The sequence below is a fragment of the Etheostoma cragini genome, chromosome 4, assembly GCF_013103735.1.
Source record: "Etheostoma cragini isolate CJK2018 chromosome 4, CSU_Ecrag_1.0, whole genome shotgun sequence".
In the NCBI taxonomy this organism is placed as follows: Eukaryota; Metazoa; Chordata; class Actinopteri; order Perciformes; family Percidae; genus Etheostoma; species Etheostoma cragini.
Genome location: NC_048410.1, coordinates 5,707,047 through 5,714,084, shown reverse-complemented (window position 1 = coordinate 5,714,084; position 7,038 = coordinate 5,707,047).

Below are 7,038 nucleotides of genomic sequence, written 5' to 3'. Positions count from 1 at the left end.
AGCAAATCTGTATTTGTTACGAGGCTTAATATAGATTATACTGGGGACCCAGGAGAACACATGTGAGGTGATGTTGTTTGGTGGTGTTGCGTGAGTGGCTTGTGGAAGAAATAGAATAGAAAAGAGCAGTGCAATAGAAAGAGATACACTGGATAATAGATGATGTTTCCCTGAAGAAAGTCTGATTACAATGCTGCTCTTGCACAACATACATTATGAATAGTTTTGTTCATTCTAACTCGTTCAATCAAAAATCCTGAGGTTTTTTTCAGAAGAGCAAGCAGCAAGTAGTGAAAAAAAGTGATGATTAGCATTTTGATAAATACAAACATGAATGATGGTTACATATTAACTAAACCATTTTTGCCAAACCTCGACAATAATCCTTTTCTTCCTCTTCCATAAGTAGAGGTGTGTAGAGGTGTGTGTGTGCATGTGTAGCCACAAGACCTGTTTCTCTAATGTCACCAGTGGGGAGCTTTCTGAGGTCCAGTGGGTGTCTGTGAGGTGTTAGTGATTGACACTGCTCTCCTCAGGGCTTTTGCCAACTAAACCATTGTGTCCTCCACTCCTTCAGCCAACAGTTTGCTCTCAGTGATTTACATTCTGTATTGAGAGGAGATACAAGGCCGGTACAAATGTAATTTGGCAAATGAAGAAACAGCGCGTGACACCGCAGGTTAAATGGGATCAAAACATCAATCAAGATACTCAGCATGAAAGTAGGAACTTGTCATTGTACACTCAGGTACAACATGGGAATACTATTAGAGACAATTAAAGCCAATCTTACCTAATTATATATATAATTATCATTATTTTATTTATCAAGTCATTAAGAACAGGTTGTCTATGTACAATGGCGGCCTGACAAGTGGCAAAGCCTCTTAAGAAAATGGAAGGAGGGATAGAAGAAAAACTAAAATCAACAGAAATACATACAGTTTAAATGACATGAAACACAATTTGAACAGTGACACGTCATGTCAAGAATTCACTGTCTTTTCTTTAAAAACTATTTTAAAAATCTATTTTACGTGAAGGATTGCAATGTGTGTGACCAACCGTCAATAAACATACACAGAATGTGCTATCTTTGGTCCACAGTGATACAACATTACAATGGTAGCTCAGAGAGGAGTAAATTATAACTACGATCACTTTGCTGAGTTGAATCGTTTTGTTCAGTTCAGTTTCAATTGATTAAGTTTAAGATAAGTAGGTAGACACTGACAACGATATGTAGTTTGTTTAATATATAATGATGGGGGTATCTGGATGATATTCTTCCTCTCCCTTAAATTAATTTTGCTGCTGTGTCACTGTTCAAAAGCATAATCCATAGACAATACTGTGAGTGAACACTTCATCCATCTTTCCCTGTGGATTTTTAACTCCATATTCGTGCCTGCTGCCAGATCCTGCCCTAAAGGGTTTCCATATTCTGGAGAAACACAGAGCTACACTATCTCACCGAGCTATGAGTTCTACTGCACAGTTCGCTGACAGGTAAACATGCTGGACTTCTGCTGGAGGGAACAACCGCTGAGAATGCACAGCGGATAAGACAGATTTCCTCTTACTCTTGCGTTTGCCACTCACAATGTAACCACCAGACTAGGTATAGGAAAGCTACAAATCTGACCTGTCTGCACTTATATTTCCCTTTTACCATCGTCATGTAAAATATCAGGTGTTTTAAACTGTCAATTTTGCATTATTATCTGTCCTTCACAAGAACTGTGTGCTTTTGATGAGACTAGAAGATTGTATGTTCTAAACTGCTAAAATATGTGTGGAAAATAATTGTATATTGTTCTCTGTGTGTGTCCATTTAACTAGGAGACCAGTGGGATGTAATCTCCTTTCTTCATGCCTCACTCCAAGCTCAATGTGTTTGGGATTAACAAACCAAAAAAAGGTTTACTGATGAAATAACGGCATGCCTGGCTGCTATTGGAAGATGTGAATATATAGATTGTAAGCAGCCATTGTGGGATGGATTGTGGAAAAATTGAATTTCTCTGATATCTTTAGGAATACAATTAGGGATTGCTGCCTCTCTTTTCCCTCTCTCTCAATGTGTGTGTGTGTGTGTGTGTGTGTGTGTGTGTGTGTGTGTGTGTTTGTAAGCAGGGATCAGCAGTCAAGCTATCTGAAGCTTACCTCAAGGGGATGTGTTTGTGAAATTGGATTTAGCCTGTTATTTGATACATTATCTTCAGCGCAATTTGCCCGCACACTGATTCCACTTACAGCCATATTGAGTTTGTTTAGGTATAAAATATGTGTTGCGTGACAAGGTCAGTGCTTCCCAAGCCTATCTAGAGTAAGCTGAAATGCATCCAAAACAATCTATGCAAACATATTTATGGATTACCGTCTGTTACTGCTTTCTAATAAGACTCATTAGGCACTGTGGGATGCTACGGATAAGAAATAGTAAGACAGCATGTGTTAGTAATGCAGAGTCAACATGTAGGAATCATTTTTGACCCCCTCTCACTGGGAGTAAAATCACCAATCACTCTCTTCAGCATGCATCCAATGTTCTCCCATCACTGAGATGGTTGACAGCTACAGCCAGGCAGAATGGTGGAGGGTCACCAGTCAGTCTTCTCCACCAGCTATGGACCATGGCACATACCTCATATACCACTGAAATATTCATGAGTAAGGGGGGGGGGTGTTGTGGAGAAAGCAAAAAAAGAAGACACAGTGCTAGCAGTGCAGATGAACATCTTTTCTCCCTGGAACTACTGGTAATTAAGAGCAAAGAAAATGTCCTCTTCTGAGGTCAGCTCCCCGGCTCGCAGTTTTCCTCTGGCCAATGAACCGCACTAATCTCAACTCCGACACACACAGGAACACTCACTTCCTGCATCGTCCATAGTTTGCTGTGTGTGGACTCTACAAATCCATGGAAGGATCATTTGTTCATGTTGCCAGGAAAAAAAACAAATCCTCATCATTGTAAAACCTTTAGATCTTAGAAAATGTATACTTTGTCACGATAACTCTCTAACTCTTTAACAGCCTCCTTAAAAATATACAAATGTGGCTGTCCTCTTTGATGATTCATAACACGCTTTATTATGAAATCCATGCAGTGTCTTTATCAAGGGACAAATTATAACCAGATTGTAAACGGGTGAAGTGACGGTCATGTGTTAGAGGGAAGGCTCTGCATTTTAAAGTGACATTTATACTCTCATTCTCTGCACCCACATCATCCCCCAACACCCGCCCACTGCCAACAGCTGTAACACACACACACACACACACACTACCACACACACACACACACACACACACACACTTTTCATCCTCCTGTTCTCTTCATGCCGCTGCTGCATGTGTTCTCTTCTATTTGCCATTGCATAAACAGAGAGACCAGTAAAAAAAATATGATAAGCTTCAAACACGTTTTATTAAAGGAGCACCAGATGGCTTTGATAGAAGCTAAACTCTCTTTGCGGCCTAAGTCTGCTGGAAGTATAGTTTGCTAAGTTTTTTCCCTGGACACACACACACACACACACACAAACACAAACGCACACACACGAACAGATGCATATAGACCGTTAATTTGTGTGCTACTTGTTTTCACTGTTTTCTTGCTGTGTTGTGTGTATTGTATGAGCAATGGATAACATTATTAACATATGTGCAGATTTTATCTGCTGACTAGTGCCTCTAGGAAGTGGAGACAGCGATTGATCTTTGACCCTTTTCTTTAGGCTGGCCTGTATCACTTCTACTACTCTCACCATTAACTGCAATTATTCTGTTTTTGTCCAAACACAGTACATGAACATTTACTGCAGGTACAACTACATAAAGAGGAACACATCAAAGTCAAGGTTGAGTGCCTTATGCAACCAGGCTGCCTCGTCGCAGCAGTGACAGCCTATCAAGATGCTGGCTCCTATTCTCTACGTTGCCATGGTTGCATCAGCAAAGTTCTGTCATCCACTAAATGATCATTGCATTTACTGTAATTGTTGACGATTATGAATCATCTCTAATGCTGGTATAAAACATGTAATTTGTTTTGGCATATGAGCTATGTCACAAGACTTGTGTGTTATGGGTTATGTCGTTTTTCATTAAAAAAAAGTAATTCCAAAAAGTAATTTTACAACTAATTTTTAGTAAAAAAAACACTTTTTGGAATCACTTTAATTTCTTTTTTAATCTGTTAAGCTAAACTATCATTCATCACATTTCTCTGGGAACTTTTCTCCTCATCTATTTTGCTAGCACATCAGTGTTGGCACCTTGATATGAACCCTGTGTACTGAACATCGGACGCAATTGGATTTTGAATCACAAAGACATCCTAAAATACCCTTCACCATAAAAACCTCTGTCATTGTAAAAACTAATGTCCAAATTGAACAACGCAGTGCTAGAGTTGCTCTCACCAGTCCGACTTATTGAGTATGTGGCTTTGTCTTCCTCACTTTTGCTCATTTTGAGAGAGCTTATCAAATAATGTTGTCATGGAAACTATCTGTTTAAACACCTCTGTTGGTGTGGCGGCAGTGATTCAAAAGTTGTTCACAGTGGGCCAACTCAGATGACCTAACTATAAATTCATAGGCTCAACCTCAGATGTGAGCCGTCATATGACAGACTTTCTGCATACGGTAGCTGCATGTGCCAGGGTTTGATAACTGAGGCCACGTTCAGACCAACTTTCTTCCTGCATGAAAAAACACAGGCCCGTTATTCATTTAAATGAGGTCACAGAGAGGTCCAGCAAATAAAAATGCAGGGCTGTGGAGCAAGAAGATGGACCACGTTTATGGTTCCAGACCACGGGGCGCTATCACAAATCTGCAAATCTGTGCTGGAGAAAGAGAATAAGGGGACTGGAATAGGTTCAAAACATTGACCTGACCACACAGGAATGAGGATTTGGTGGTTGGGGGTTACGTGATCAAAACAGCAGATGAGGAGCAATAAGGGCTTATATTTGCATCCAGCATTTTCACCATGAGAATGCAAAATGTTCAGCTCTGATTTTTGAAGCATCTGGTCATCAGAACAGTCATGTAAAACAACTTTTAATACCCATTACTTTAATGAATATTGGTCTTGTTTTCCAATTATCTTAAGGAGATATGAGATGTAAAGCAACACTTTTAGCATGGCCATTTTGCATTGCCTCTAGGATAGTGGAGTTGATTGTGTCTAAGCCTTTATTAAGCCTTACTTCCCTGTAGACAACAGGATAACAACAATGTTGGCATCCTTCTGATTGTGTGGTATGTGATGTCATTCTGAAGATCTGACATCACGTGACCAAAGACGTAAATCATTTGATCTTCTTTTCCCCTCAAAAATCCAATGAGACAGCATGATTGACACAGAGCAGTTACCAAGGGTAGCAAACATCAGGACATGTGCGGGTCCTGGTGCCTGAGAGGCTCTGAACCACTGTGATGAAGAGGGATAACTCCTGCTTGTTGCATTGGTATTCAGGTTCCAATTCACGAATCCATGTGTTACTATAAAAATTAAAAAATGCATCTGATCAGTCTTTTTGATCTTTCTATTCCCCACGAAAAATAATTTCATTAATGAATTCCCTCTTGAGCCACTGGCAGCTACAATAAAGGAAAACTGCTCGGAAATGTAATCCCTGTCGTGTTTAATGCAAGCTGAAGCGACCCTCAGATGCCCTCTCTCTTCCTTTTCTCTCTCTCTCTCTCTCTCTCTCTCTCTCTCTTTCTTACACACTCACACACACACACACACACACACACACACACACACATTTTAAGAATGATACAGGATTCTGTAAAGTGAGAGAGAGAGAGAGAGAGAGAGATGGAAGACAAAACAGCTATTGGTGAGTCTGAAGCCTTAAAACATGTGAAAACTGAAAGGTAAGAGGCAGTGATGTGAGAATGCGTGTCTGAAAACAAGAGAGGCATACAAACACACACGCACGCACACACACACACACACATACACAGAGTAAGTCAGAAAGTAAGTCTTCACTATGTGGTGGTTGTTTTTGTACTATACGCTTGTTTCATGTTGTCGCTTCTAACCACATCACTGACAGAGTCTGAGCAGCCTCCGCAGGGAGCTCGGGTTCTGTTTACAGGTGCTCGCCAAACAACGAGACTGTTGTCCAAGCAGTCAGTCTGCCATAGCTTGCGTAACTGGACCTCAGTATCTCTACTGACTATTTTGGCTTCATTGTTGTAGAGTGGGAGGAAGTGGAGACGTGTTGTCCATCTTCATATCTGGTCTATGGTTCAAACAGAAGACAAAAACAAATCAAAACAAAACAATACAAAAGAAACCATGCTAATGTTTTCTTAGTTCCGGCCTTTGTTTAGTGCTTTTAGATCAAAAGATACCGCTTTTTTGTCTGTTTGATAAATATGAAGCTACTGTATATAATATGTAAAGTCTTAGCCTAGCATAAAGACTGGAAACAGTAGGAAATAGCTAGCCTAACAAAACCTGCCTACTGGCACTTTTAAAACTTACTGAATAACATGTTATATCTTGATTAGTCTGTACAATAATTTAAGTGTAAAAATACATACTTACATACAAACATTTTTAAGGGGTGTTATGTGCCTAGCTATGTCTTGTCTGTCCAAAGTCACTTCCTGGAGTCTGTTGCCTGCCAAATTAAATGAGACGACAATACTTAGCGAGATTTTCTTACCTGGACAGAGGAAGGCTAGCGTTATCCCTCTGTTTCCTGTCTTTATGTTAAACTAAGATAACTCCTGGCTGCAGCTTCATATTAACACCACAGACATGATGGTGTTATCAATCGTTTCATTTAATTAATCGTCTCTCGGCAAGAAAGCCAATAAGATTATTTCCCAAACTGTCAAAGTATGGCCTTAAGTAATACAGTTGCTTTGTAATATTGATAGCATTGCTGAATAATCTTCACCTTCCTCATTTCCTTTCTCTCTGTTTCAGAAGGTACAGAAGTAAATCTGTGGAGCTTTATCATCACATTGACCATGGGTCATCATTCACATAATCTAAACTAAG